General features: G+C 36.7%; 1 long non-coding RNA gene across 2 annotated transcripts; it reads left to right on the top strand.

Moving 5' to 3' along the window:
* Positions 1-1,697: 1,697 nt before the first annotated feature.
* LOC147911816 (uncharacterized) lies at positions 1,698-12,082 on the top strand. 2 transcript variants are annotated; one of them, XR_015550633.1, is made up of 3 exons: positions 1,698-1,814; positions 5,036-9,248; positions 11,532-12,082. It is a non-coding gene; the product is annotated as an uncharacterized LOC147911816 (long non-coding RNA). The 2 variants fall into 2 exon arrangements; XR_015550634.1 differs by lacking the exon at positions 1,698-1,814 and having other exon boundaries at positions 4,874-6,163; positions 9,167-9,248.
* Positions 12,083-15,119: the final 3,037 nt, after the last annotated feature.

Genomic DNA, 15,119 nt, shown 5'->3' with positions numbered 1-15,119 from the left:
TTCCAGTCTTTTCTCCAGCTCGAAATTCCGTTCTTCTGTATCCTGTACTCTGCTTTTGAGTCCCTCTAGTTAATTTTTCATTTCCAGTGTTGTATTCTTCATTTCTGATTGGTTCTTTTTTATATCTTCCATTTCTTTGTTGACATTCTCACTGAGTTCATCCATTCTTCTCCCAAGATCACTGAGCATCCTTAACACTCTTAGTTTGAACTCTCTGTCAGGTAGGTTGCTCATTTCTGTTTCGCTTAGTTCCTTTTCTGGTGTTTTGTCCTGTTCCCTTACTTGGAACGTATTCCTTTGCCTCCTCATTTTGCCTCTTTCCCTGTGCTTGTGTCTATGTATTAGATAGGTCGGCTACATCTCCTGGTCTCGGAGAGGTGACCTTATATATTTGATGCCTTAGGAGGCCTTGCAGTGTGCTTCCCTCTCCTCTCCAGTTGCAAATGTTCTAGGAGTGACCCCTGTGTGGGCTACGTGTGTCCTTCTTTTGTGGTGGGGTTGTTCTTCCCGTAGGCGCCCAGGGAGGCTGAGTTATGCCCCTGGTTAGCTGTTGTAATGCTGATCTGCATCTAGTTGTTGTGGGCCCTTCAGTCTTTTATCAGGTGTGGGGTGTCCCAGTACAGTTGGCTGCAAGGTCTAATAGCGCATTCCTGTTGTTGTATTTCTATTAAGTGAGTAGGCCCCCAGCGTGGCAGGTTGTTAGGCTCAGGGGCTTACAATTGCTATAAGCCTCTAGCCTTTAGGTCCCTTGTCAACTCTCTGAGGATTGCAGCCTGGTGGGGCTGGCCTCAGGCTCAGGAACACCCAGTTGTTTCAGGCTTTGGAATGTGGGGCCAACCCCCTATGTCACTCTTTGAGAAACACAAGTCTTCTGAAGCTGACAAGCCCCACAGCCTACAGGTCCACACACAGTCAACACAGCCCTGCCCCGTGCACACACCCCGACCTCCTGAAGTGGACCCCAGTCTCTTCAAGGCGGGAGCCCCACACTCTCCAACACTGCCCCACACTCTCCACCCACTCCCTGCACACACTCTGCCTTACAGAGGCAGACCCAATCACCAGGATGTGCAGAATCCAGGCAGCTCCCCTAGCAGGCCCACAAGTTGCCTGAGGGCTTGTTGTTGGGTGGAGCCAGTCCCTAAGGTGGGCTGCTTGCCCTGACAGAGCTGGATTAAATCAGTGCTCTAGTGGGTGGGGCAGACCCTGGGCTAGCAGACCCCAGGGAGAACTCCAATGGCTTCTGCCAGCGTCTGTGTCAGCACGCCCACACCAGGCCACCACAATGGCCACCGCCAATGTCCCCGTCCCTGGAGAGGTCTCACCTCTCAGCGAGATGCACTCAGAGCCTATCAGGTGCGTCTCTTTTCCCCAAAGGGCTGTGTACCTTTCTTTCTGTTGATTTTAGGTTGCTTTCTGAAACGGGTGAGTTTGTGGGTGGGCCCTTTAAGAACCAGTTTTAATTTCTTTGTGAACCAGATTTTCTGGGGGTACTCCTCAATGTTTTAGTAGCAAGCAAAGTCAGATATTAGGCCACTCGTCTCAATTGTGTTGGGTCCAAAAAATGCCCACAGCGGGGGTGCTACCAGGCTCAGGGAGGGCTGTGTACCTTTGGGCTGCTCCTGGGCAGCCGTGAAGCGCTGCGGTTTGTGAAGGTGGTGTTTTTTTTTTCTCTCCAGAAGGGAATTTCTGGCTTTTCCACCTCAATTACGATTGTTGTTTGTTGCAGGAGGTCCTGGTATCCAGTTTTCAGTTCTCTCTCAGGGGTAATTTTTCCAAGAGTAGTTGTAAATTGGCTGTGTCCGTGGGAAGAGGTGAGTTCAGAGTCTGCCTACACTGCCATCTTGGCTTCTCTCTCTAGTTTACATTTTCAATTGAGATGTTTTTTAAGTTCTATCTAATTTTCTGCATGTATATCTATTTTGTCATTTCTTTATGTTACATAATCTCTGTAATGTACCTCCACTACATTTTACCTATGTGATACCCCAGTGATGAATATCTCAATCACCTTCAACTCTTGCCACCATAAACAACATTGCAGTAAATAGCCTTGGACACGTACCCGTTTGTACTTTTGTGAGGGTATGTATCCTGGGTTACACAGTGTATGTACACTTAGTTTGACTAAATAGTTCCATATTGCTTTCTAGAATGGCTTCTTCCACTAACAGTGCATGACAGATCCTGGAGCCCAGGGGTCAGCAAACTTTTTCTGTAAAGGGCCAGATAGTAAGCATTTTAGACTTTGTAGGCCACATAAAGTCTTCATTACATATTCTTCTAGTTCTTTTTTTTTGTTTATCATCCATCAATAATGTAAAAACCATTCTTATTTTTTTGGCTATTCAAAAATGGGCAAGGACTTCATTTGTCCCTTGAGTCGTCCAGAGGCATGATCTAGCCTCAAATCCCTGCCAACATGTGGCAGCTTATTCACTACTCTAAACTTTGGTCAGTGTAATGGATGTCCACTGAGAGCTCACTGTTTTAAGATCCACTTCTCTAATTATTAATCAGTTAGATCATCTCTTCAATTATTTGTTAATATTTGGATTTCCTCACTAGTAAACCTCCTATTTGAATAATTTGCTCAGTTTTCTATTGTAATTTCTATAGTTTCCTTGAATTTCAGTAGTTTATTCTATATTGGATATTATCCATTTTAAGTTTTAGGCACTTGAATATCTTTTTCCAATCAGTTATCTGTTCATTAACACTACCCATGATCTCTTTCATTGAACAGAAATACTTAATTTTCATGTATTTTAAGAACTTTGCTATAGTCTGAAGTACAGTCATGTGTCTCATAATGACATTTCGGCCAACGATGGACCGCATATATGACAGTGGTCCCATAAGATTACTACCATATAACGTAGATGGCATATCTAGATTTGTGTAAGTACAATCTGTGATGTGCGCACAATGAGGAAATTGCCTAACCACGCATTTCTCAGAACATATCCACATCATTAAGCAACTCACAACTATATAAACAGATGGAATGAGGCACCACAAAAGACAGTGAGTTTCTGAACACTGAAGTCTTTCTATGAAGGCTGAATGGTCATTAGACATCAGTGTTATTTTGTAGTGTTTCAAATATTGAGTGGGTATGTGGACTAGACTATTAAGGTCTCTTTTAACCCTGAGATTATTTGGTATGCATGAAGCAGTGTGAGAACAATATTTGGAAATCATAGAATTTGGATAGTAGAAGGCATATTCGTGATTCATCTAATCTAGACTTCTCATTTTCTATAGTAAGAAACAGAGGACAGAGCAGTGGGGAGTTCTTGCTCAAATTTCCCAGTTAGTTGGTGGCAGAGGCTGGACCAGAATTTCCTGCTTCACAGTCCACTGCACTTTCCATTACCTAAAGATAAATTCTAAATTGAATAGTTAAGCTGTAGACACTGTGTGGTTCCAGAGGTGCGAGGGTGTCGCTGAGGTAGAAAAAGTATGCAGAAAAGGGAATCCACCATTTTTCCTAAGGTAGACTGATTCATGGTAAATGCTAATACTACTTTTATAATGATTCATAATCTATTTAGTTGTCATTTACAGAAATAATTATAAAGTCATTATCAGCATATGTTTCCCTCCTCCAAATTATTGTCTTTCCCACGCACCCCACACACAAATTGTACTATCTCTTCCCTCTAATGCCAGTTCCTAAAGACTACTGTGTCTTTCCAGCTGAGCTAGAACTGTGTAATAAACTGAAACATTGCAGAATCCTTAACATTATGCATTCAAGAGATTTACTAGGTTGGTGTCCAGTTGCCATTGCCTGATATGTATAAGTCAGAAAATCAGTCCCCTATTACAGTGTTTGGTAACAAAGCCTTTCAAGATCTGTGTCCCATTATCTACTCTAATGAAAAAGCTTTTGAGAAAACATGGATTTGTTTAAAGCCTGTGCCACCCTAGGTAAAATAAGCTTATTTGAGTGAGGTCTTATTTAGATACACCCTGGCACTACTAGAGAAATAGTATCTTTAGACGGCGTTTCGTCTCCTTCCATAGACCTCAGACTTTTTGGGTTTTAAACATTCATAGACCACAAAACAAGATTATGGGATCCTTTCTGTGAGGCTATATCAACAATGCTAAACAACTTTTACACTGTTTACATGATTTTATAGCATTAGAGATTTTTATATTGGTGGAGGATGAGGGGCAGGGGCTCGATAGGCTGGAAAAGTGTATTTGCAATATTGTAGGATGGCCATAACTATAAGCAGGATTTATAGGCACATGTATATGTCAGGAGTTCAGTTAAGATGCTCTAGAGTTTTTTTCCTCATTAGGAATATTCCCAGAACTAGCTTGCTTCCTCTTCTGAGAAGCACAGTGGGAGATTTCCCAGTTTCCTCCCAGGCCTTTTCCAAACTTGACAGCTAAATGGAAGGGTACAAAGGCCACTTTCACAATCTTCGCTCAGCTGCAATTCTTCCCACTCATCTACCTCTCTCTGCAACGAGTCTAGCACTCCTGTGCAAGAGTATATATTTGATGCAACGTGAGTACTCCGACTCTCCTGACGAGATATTCAAGTGCTGACAAAGTTCAGAGTGACGGAGAACAGTTCTTTATACCATGTGTCCTCATTTCTCAGTGTTGTCTGCCTTTGACTTGGGAACTGGCTGGTATGCTGAAGCTATTTCTGTTGCCCTTTTTCTTTCCCCACATAGAATACTGTTCTGGGGTTGAATAGCTTTCCTCCTCACCTCTTCCCCTAGCACTACACCTGCTTAGATTATATTCTTTCTCTTTGCATGTAGCCTGAGGACACAATTTAAACACCCTCCTTATTTCTCTGCAAGTCAAAACATATTCCCTACTTGAATAGAGAGGAAATGAGAAAAGGGAGGGTAGGAGAAAATGAGTAGGTCTCTCTTTATTTTACCTTCCTCAGACAGCAAATGGCTTATTTGAGAAATCTTAGCTAAAAAGAAATGCAAATGTGCACTCTGGCATTTCCATACAGTGGCTGAAGGATTCTAACTCAGTTCCATTTCTTTTCCAGAAACTGAAAGAGCTGATGAGTAACCAGCAGTCTCTGCAGTATGGTGAAGTTACACTCCCTTTCCTATGCACAAGCAAATGAACCCTTCAGGGTAGCTCAAACCACTTCCACGCAGCACATGGTTGACCTAAAGCACCTCATTCTAGTCTCCTCAAGGAGAGGGGGCACCAACCTGCCACAGTCTCCCATACTTGTTTTTAGGTTTCCAACTCCCAGTTCCAGCTCACCACAAGTGTAGGTGAAGCCTAGATAAATATTGAGATGATGACCAGGGCTACAGTAAACAAGTGCTTCAACAAAGGCAAAATAAGATATCAAGACATAACATAATCTCTTGTTGTTACTATAATGAATTGAGATAATATGTTAATTAGATGAATACTAAAATCTTACTTGTGCCAAACGTGACTCCTGCAGGTTATCTCTCAAGGTACTTTTTTTTCTATAACCTTAGGGAAAAACTAGAGATGAGAAGATAACACATTTATTGAGGTACAGTGTGTGTGATGACTAGAAATACTGAATAAAAGGTGATTCCTATCACTTGTGGTAAGATATTAAATTTGTATAATAAACTTCTAAATGTGTGATTCTTCCCATCATCCCTAGTAAGAATAAATACTATTGTTCTGCTAGTTTATGATGATTTTCTTATCAGTATCCAACTCAGGAAGAAATCTCATGTTTCACTACTGGGCTTCCTCTCACTGTGAGAACTACTATGTACTTGGCTGACCATATTGGCCTTGTTTTGCATACTCATTCATGGATGTAAGAGACATTCTTTCTATATTGGAAAAGCTAAAAGAGTATCAGGTGTAGTATCAATTGACTATTGGGTGAATTGACCTAGCTCTCAGTATTAGGAGTCCTTCATCACCTATAAGTCTCCTTCTGCCAAAGAAAATAATTTTTTTTCTGGCTGTGAAGACAGTGAAGAGATAAATGGTATGAGGAGTCATCATTAGGGTTTCTTTTCATGGTGATATTAAGTAGAATCATAAACAACCAGGAAAAACCCATCAAATCTTGCTTTAGTGCCTTTCTTCATGAAGGTAATGCAATTCCCAGGTCAGGATTGGTCAGTGGTGAAAACTGGAGTTTCAATACCCTGTTGGATATTGCATGGTAAGTAGCATAGAAGTGGTGACTTTCTTCCCCTTTATGCAATTCAAATGAAGCCTTAAAATCGTATTCTCTCCTTTTCTATTCCAGTGAGTTAATGCTGTGCTTGGGATTCATTAAGTCCAAGGTTGACATTTCCACTGACCACAGGCTGGACTTCGGTCTAGAGATATTATCCTGCAATGCAGTACACATTGCTATCTGCTCCTGGTGGAGGAAAAACAAACTGCAAATATTTTACTCAGACAGACCATTAAGTGCTTAGGATATTTATGGTTACAAAAAGCTAGGTGACATATACATTCTGGTGCTTGGCATTGTAATTGTAACGCAGTACAAATCAATAAGTATTTATTGGGTACTTATGTGTCTTGTATTGTAATCATGGCTTTTTCTTTACGCAATGCTTGATACAGCCAGAATAGATACAAGAGATTTCTGGGTAGAATTTCTTCTTCCAAAATCTTTCCTCCTTTAGACTATTATTCTACTATTGGATTTTAAAATATGTTGGTTTTCAGATTCTCTGAGGGTAATCAAGAGGCCCTTGGATATGGCAATTAGAGCAAGCATCTTAGCTGCGGTTGGTAGGAAACAAAAGTCAGAATTGGGATTGGGATCAATATTGGAGATTGAGAGCAAGAGTTGTAGTTTGACAGAGAAAATGCACACTAAATGAGAAGGGAGAGGAAGAGGAGGCAACCACTGAGTAGCCTTCTCTGCCTCTTAGTTTTGCTAATCATTTGCCTACAGAAGCTTTATATAAATTGGTATGATGTTGAGTTGAGGCATAAACTTCCAGAAAGAGGCAGATCCGGTTATGTCCTAATTGAGGCAAAAAAATTTACATTTTACTGTCAAACACTTGTTTTATTATCCATGTTACTACTTTTCCCTTTTAACATGATGGAAAGTTCAGAATATAGTAAATTCTTGAAATGTTGCTTTGGAAAATTAGAATGCCAAATAATTCAGAGGCACAATTAATAGAAATATTTATAGCACAACGATTGAATGCTCTCAACTCGTCTGTCCCTTTTGCTTCTCTGTCCTTCAGGTAAGTCTTTGAATAAGTTGGAACACTGAAATTGCATGCAGATTTTATTCTTCAGTGAGGAAAATTGGCCCTGAGCTAACATCTGTGCCAATCTTCCCTTATTTTGTATATGGGTCACTGTCACAGCATGGCTTGATGAGTGGTGTAGGTCTGCGCCTGGGATCTGAACTTGCACACTCTGGGCCGACGAAGCAGAGCATGCCAAACTTAACCACTATGCCACTGGGCTGGCCCCGCATGCAGATTTTAAAGACACTGGTTCATAATTCAATAGCAGCTCATTGTTTTTAAACACCAAGTCTCCACTACTAATTTTCTTCACAGAGAATTCATTCCCATATTTGCCATTCACAGAAAAGGCACAAGATGGCCTCTGTTGCAGTGAGTTCCAAGAAGAAATGATAGAAAATATTAAGGAGAAAAATTATCTTATGGGTTTTATTTGTACCAGTCTGTCTGCCTGAACTCTAACAGTTGAGAACTCCAGAAAGGAAGTTTGTGGAGGGAGAAAGACTTGAAATAGAAATGATTTTTTGCAGCATATAGTGTAGCCAGAGTCTTGGGAAATTGAGAGTAGGAGTAGAGAGGATCAGATAGCATATTCCTGTGTCTTATGGTTGACTTAGGGTGGAACCAGTATTTAAGTATTTCATAAGAGCATGCCACCACCTTCTGCGATGATGGTGCACTGACAGTGAGAGCCTCATTACTTACCCTGAGTTGGTAAGTAGACTAGCAATACTGTAGTGTAAGGCTCCACCCTAAACCATTCAAAGTGGCTTGAAAATATACATTGGCTGATATTTGAAAGTGGACTGGAATCATAACTTGATTATTTGTTTTTAAAGAAAACTATGTCACTTGCTTGAGTAACTATTTTTTCACTTAATAATGCTTTATTCAGTCTTTCTGTATAATGGAGCCTAGTCACTCCTCTCTAATTTTAGGACTAATCTTTATATGCAGCAATCATTATTTTTGGTGTTTCTATGAGCGTGCCTGTATAATAATGCTTGTACTTTTTAAGATTTGTTATCAATGTTTTACATCCCAGAACTGCTATTTGTATTCTAATTTTATAATATGAAATACTCAGGATAATGAACTCTTGGGAACACTGTGCAATATGTATTTTAAGAGACATTTATATCCTATTTATTCTCATAGCTTCTATAAGAAAGTGCTTGTTATGCAGAAATAATCAGCATACCTTATAAATATGAATACTTGGAAAGATCCCCAGGGTCTTCCTCATTTGCATTGTTTGATAACCACCTTCTTATTGTTGATAGTTTAAGGACAGTGTTCTTTGAGTGATGTTCTCAAGGTTTTGTTTCCTCCACTTTAAAATCTAGCAGATAGTCCAGAGAATTAGTCAAGAAACATGTATTGAGCAATTATTACATGAGTGAAACAAAGGATGGGTACACTTTTAGTAATAAGGAGGGAAGAAGCTTTTGAATTTGGAATGAATAGTACAAATGGAAGAGACAGCATACAGGATATGTTGTGCATCAGTGTTTGATTGAAATGGATGAAGGTTTTCATGAAGGATAGAAATTGGAGAATGACTTGAAGGTCAAAATCAGATTGTAAAAAGGCTTGAGTGTTAAACTAAGCAAACTTTTTTATCCTATAGGCAGTGGGAAGCCATAGAATACTATCAGTAATTCACTTTCTTTCAGGGATGAAACATTTCAACCTTCCATTAGCTATTATTTAATATGGAATGCAGACATTTATTTGGAAGCGCAAAAGTAGTTTAACTATTATCATGACAGCCCATGGTGATATATAACATTAAATGTTCTCTATATGAAATCACATATGAAGAAGGAAGTTGATTCATGTTTCTACTTTCTTTATACTTGGGAGTGGTAGTGAATGTGTGATCTCGATCTTTAGGGAGTGATGCTACTCATCATCAACTAACCTTTGTTAAATTCCAGCAATGCGGCAAGGGAAGTGTAAAACATACAACTTGGCAAGACAGTTTTTGGCATGGTTGATAATAATTGGAGGAATTTCAAGGTAAATTATAAACCTGTTAATTTCTTTGGGTTTTTTCTTTGGTCAGAATCATAAAATGTACTTGTATCTGAGTGAGATTCAGAGCTTTTTGAGGGCAGAGGCTATGACATATTTCCCCTACCATTGCCAACATCCAGCACATAATTATATGCCTGGCACATATTTAAGAGCTAAAAAAGAACTTATTGAATGAATGGTATTCTGAACTTTTGTGATCCTCTCCAATATGATTTCACCACCTTTCCACTTCAGTCACCCACTGGCACTTGTACATTGTTATCGTTCAAATTCATCCACTCTTACAAACAAATACAGAGTCAGAGATTGGATTGGTGGTTACCAGAGGGGAAGGAGGAGAGAGGAGGGGGAAAGGGCTAATTAGGCACATGTGTGTGGTAATGGATTGTAATTAGTCTTTGGGTGGTGAACTTGAGAACATGATGTAATCTATGCAGAAAGAGAAGTATAATGATGTACGCCTGAAATGTATACTATGTTATAAACCAATGTTACCACAATAAAAATTTTTTTAAAAATTAAATAAATAAAAAATAAAATAAAAAGACTAGTTAACCTGGCAATTAATGCAACACATGATCCTGGAATGGATCCTGGCCAAGAAAGGAGACATTAGCAGGAAAATTGGTGGTATTTGCATAATATCTTCAGTTTAGATAATAAAATTGTATCAGTGCTATTTTTGTGACTTTGACAATTGTACTTTGATTGTGTAAGATATTAACATTTGCAAAATCTGGATAAAAGGTACACAAGAATTATTTTTATTATTTTTGCAACATTTGTGAAGTCTGAAATTATTTCAAAATGAAATTTTAAAATTGTAAAGCAAAAAATTTTTTAAAAACTCTTTCACCCATAATATTATATTATTATTATATTACTTATTTCATCCCCCAGCCTCACTCTGATGTATACCCTCATTGTGATCTTTTATCTCTTGATCTCACGGTATTTTCCACATCTATTAGAACAGTTTCTGATCTCATTGACTTCCCTACCCAGCCTGTAAAAACAAATTTAATGTTTTAATTGATATCCTTGTGTGGTTCCTGGAATGGGCCAGACTTTTGACCTTTCACGATTACAGTCATGCCAATCCACAAACTTGGGTCACTGAGTTCTCACCTTCTCTTCTTAGGATGCTAGGAGCTGTTAGGGAATTAACAAAACTGTGTGGCAAAGTCTACCACTCACTACCTTTAGCTGAAGCTCTCCCAAATGCTTTGCAATCCTTTTGTTTATATCTCATTGACTTCCACGTACATTCTACTTACTCTTTCTGCAATGCTCAAACACCTTTAATCCTGCTACATAGAGATAACCACAGTTAACATTAGGGGGTATATTCTGTTATTGTGTGTTGAAAGAGAATAGCTTGATAGCTGACATTTTCAAAATGAGTTTAGCGTCAACTCCACATACTCTTTGTAACTTGATTTTCTCATTAATACAACTTGAAAATTTCCAATATTATCAAATATTACTGAGGACAGTAATTTTTAATTCTTATAATATATTTCATGTCACACATAATGTTGCAGTGAATATGTACACATTTATAATACTTACCTTGCATAAATTCTTAGTAATGGAATAACTAGAATAAAGGAAATATTCATTTTTAAGGCTTAATAATCCATGTTGCCAAATTCTCTTTTATAAGTTTGAAAAAATTTGCATTCTTGCCAGCAATGTAGGAACATGCCTATATCAGAGCAAATACATTATGTTTTATTTTAACTTTCTCAATTTAAATAATGAACAACAACAATAATTGCGATGATATTAAACATTCATTTTGCATTTCTTTGGTTGAAAATTTATTTTATATTTATTGGCTATTTGTTTTTCTATTTTTCCTTTCTTTCCTTTCAACCTTTTCTTCTTGCCTAAAATTGCCTTTTATGTCCATAATTTATTTTGAGGGGGCTTAGGTGTAGTATGAGATGAGGAATATTCCAATTTTTAATATGTTTAATATATATTTAGTATTAAAGATAGTAACTTTTAGTGTACCATATACGGGATAAATACCTCTCCAAGCTTATTATTTTCCTTTAAATTTGAGTTTATGGTTTTTAGTATAAAATCTTTAATGTTAGCATAGCTTTTTTTTTCTTTTTTTCTTTTTTTTATTATTATTATTTTTTTAATTTTTTGTTTATTGGAGTAACATTGGTTTTATTCCACTGCTGGGTATTTATCCAAATAACTTGAAAACACCAATGCATAAAGATACATGCACCCCTGTGTTCATTGCAGCGTTATTCACAATAGCCAAGATTTGGAAGCAACCTAAGTGCCCATCAAGGGACAAATGGATAAAGAAGATGTGGTATATATACACAATGGAATACTACTCAGCCATAAGAAACGATGAAATCCAGCCATTTGTGACAACATGGATGGACATTGAGGGTATTATGCAAAGTGAAATAAGTAAGAGGGAGAAGGTCAAATACCGTATGATTTCCTTCATTTAGTAGTAGATAATAACAACAATAAACAAACACATAGAGACAGAGATTGGATTGGTGGTTACCAGAGAGGAAGAGGGGAGGGAGGAGGGCGAAAGGGATAATTCGGCACATGTGTGTGGTGATGGGTCGTAATTAGTATTTGGGTGGTGAACATGATGTAATCTATGCAGAAATAGAAGTATAATGATGTACACCTGAAACTTATACAATGTTATATTTTGTGGTTTGTCTCTTTCACTTATACTTTTATATGTATCTGAAATGAATACTTATGAATTGATATGAAACAAAATGCATAATTGTATTTTTACAAATACTTAAATATTTTTTCTCCACTGACTTAAAAAGATACTATTGAATGAACTAACTTTGGTAAGTTTATAAATTTTTATTTGTTTCATAGATTTTTCTTTTTCGAGTCTCATGCCATCAGCAGACTGTTTAAATTATTATTTTTTACATACTTTAATATCGTATAGTGCAAGTCTCCACTCAGTATTTTTTTAAGTCTTTGGCAAGTCTTACGTATGTATTTCTCCACTGAAACATTTAGAATTATTTTGAAAAGCCAAAAAAAAGTGTCTGTTTTCTTAACATTAACATGTTAATTTTGGAAAAAGTTCCATAGGTGCATTATAATGCCATCTCCTTCAGGAAAATTCTGTCTTCCATTAATTGTCTCATTTTATGTGACTCCAAGTTTTGTCGTTTCTTCCACATTGGCTCTGTTGAGTTTAATACTAAAGATTTACTTTCTTTCTACTTTGAAATTTGTTAATGATTTTGAGAAATTATCTCCAATTTCTCCTTTAAATGCTTTTATGAATGGCGATTAAATTTTCAATTTTACAAATTGCATTTCAAGCTTCTATCAAAATCATATTTGATGAATTATGTTAATAGATTACCTTATATTGAACCTTCCTGTTGAACTTTCCCTTCATGCCTTGACTAAATCTGGTCTTGGTACAATAAAACTTTTAAAATTATTTTTATTTTATTTTAATTTTTTAAAGTTAGGTTTATTAAGGTAAAATTTACATACATTAAAATTCATCATTTTAGTGGCACAGTTCCATGATTTTTAAAAATACAGACATCCATATAATCACAGCCAACATAAAAATATAAAACTTGGCCGGCACACCAAAAAGTTCTTTCTTGTGTTTTGGAGTCAATCACCTTCCCCCACTCCCAACGTCTGACAACCATCGATCTATATTCTTACCCTATAGTTTTTGACTTTTCCAGAATGTCATATAAATAGAACCATAAAGTATATAGCTTTCTAGTTTGGCATCTTTCACTTAGCATATTGCATTTGAGATTCTTGCTGTTGCATGGAAACTTTCTGATTGGTTATTGATTGTATGGATGTACACAATTTGTTTATCCATTAACAAGTTGATGGACATTTGGATAATGTCCCAATGTTTGCATTGTAAATAAAGCAACTATAAACATTTCTGTACAGGTTTATGTGGGCTTGTACTTTCATTTCTCTTGGATAAATACTTACGAATGGGATTTCTGACTCACATGATAAGTAAATGTTTGACTTTATAGGAGATTGCCAAGCTCCCAAAGTGGCTGTAATATTTTGCGTTTTCCACAAAAATGGATGAAAATTCCAATTGCTTTACATCCTTACCAGCGCTTTATAGTGTCAGAAATTTTTCTTTTTTAATATATTTTAGCCATTCTAATATGCGTGTAAATGTACCTCATTTTATTTTTAATAGCCTTATTGAGATATAATTCACATATCATGCAATTCCTCCATTTAAGTGTAAAATTCAATGATTTTTAGTATTTTCACAGATTATGTGCAACCACCACCACAGAGTCAATTTTAGAAGATTTTTATCACCTCAAAAAGAAACCCTAAACTCTTTAACTAACAATCCCCTTTTTCCTCATCCCATGCTCAAAGCCTTAAACACTCCCGATCCGCTTTCTGTCTCTATAGGTCTCTCTATTCTGGACTTTCATATCAACAAAATAATATATTATGTGGTCTTTTGTGACTGACATCTTTCACCTAAAATAGTGTTTTTCAGGTTCATTCATATGTAGCATATATCAGTACTTCAATTCTTTTTATGGCTGACTAATATTCCATTGTATGGATTCTACATTTTGTTTATCCATTTGCTCATTGATAGCCATTTGGATTGCTTCCACTTTTTGGCTATTATGAATAATGCTGCTATAAACATTCACGTACAAGTTTTTGTGTGGACATATGTTCTAATTTCTCTTAGGTTCAAATTTCTTTTAACAGACATTATTTTTAGACCAGTTTTATATTCTTAGCAGAATTGAGCAGAAAGTACAGAGAGTTTCCATATATCCTCTACCTCTACACATGCATAGCCTCTCCTATCGTTAACATCCTGCATCAAAATAATACATTTGTTACAATTAATGAACCTGTATTGACACATCATTAATCACCCAAAGTCCATAATTTACATTAAGGTTCACTGTTGGTTTTGTACATTCTATAGTATTTGACAAATGTATAATGACGTGTATCCACAATTATAGTATTATATAGAATAGTTTCACTGCCCTAAAAATCCCCTGTTCTCTACCTATTCATCCCCACCCCCTAACCTTGGCAATCACTGATGTTTTACTCTCTCCATAGTTTTGCCTTTTCCAGAATGGCATATATTTGTAAGCATATAGTATGTAGCCTTTTTAGACTAGCTTCTTTCACTTAGTAATATGCATTTAAGGTTTCTCCATGTCTTTCATGCTGGCATCTATATTTATTTTCATGTTTATAATTTTGAGTGTGCCTTACTTTTTTTCCTGTAGATTCACATTTCCTTCTGGTGTCGTTTTCCATTATCATATAGAATGTCCTTTGGTGTTTTTTGTAGCTTATGACTCCTTGTGACAAAATCAATTTTCGTTTACATGAAAATATCTTCATTTCTCCTTCATTTCTGAAAGATATTATCACTGGATATAGGATTCTCTTTCATAACTTGTTTTTCCAGCATTTGAAAGATGTCATAGATGTCATTATATTTTCATTAACCTCCACTGTATCTGCTGGGAATTCAACTGTTCTTTTTATTATTTTTTCTTCTGGATACCTTTAAGATCTTCTATTACCTTTCTATTTAAATATTTTGAGTATGATCTTTTCTTTGTGTCTATATGCATTGAGCTTTTAAAATCTCTAAGTTGACATGTAAGTTTTCTGTAACGATATGCAAATTTTCTTTTTTGGAAAAGTTTTGGCAATATTTTCTTCAAATATTTTCTGTCTCTGTCTCTTTCTCCTTTCTTTCTGGGACTACAAAACACATATATTAGGTTGCTTAATATTGTCCCATAAGTCACTGAGGCTCTG

Source organism: Ceratotherium simum, chromosome X, assembly GCF_057802395.1.
Source record: "Ceratotherium simum simum isolate JZ-2026a chromosome X, ASM5780239v1, whole genome shotgun sequence".
Taxonomy (NCBI): domain Eukaryota; kingdom Metazoa; phylum Chordata; class Mammalia; order Perissodactyla; family Rhinocerotidae; genus Ceratotherium; species Ceratotherium simum.
Note: the sequence above shows the minus strand (reverse complement) of the source record. Positions and strands in the feature narration are given on the sequence as shown.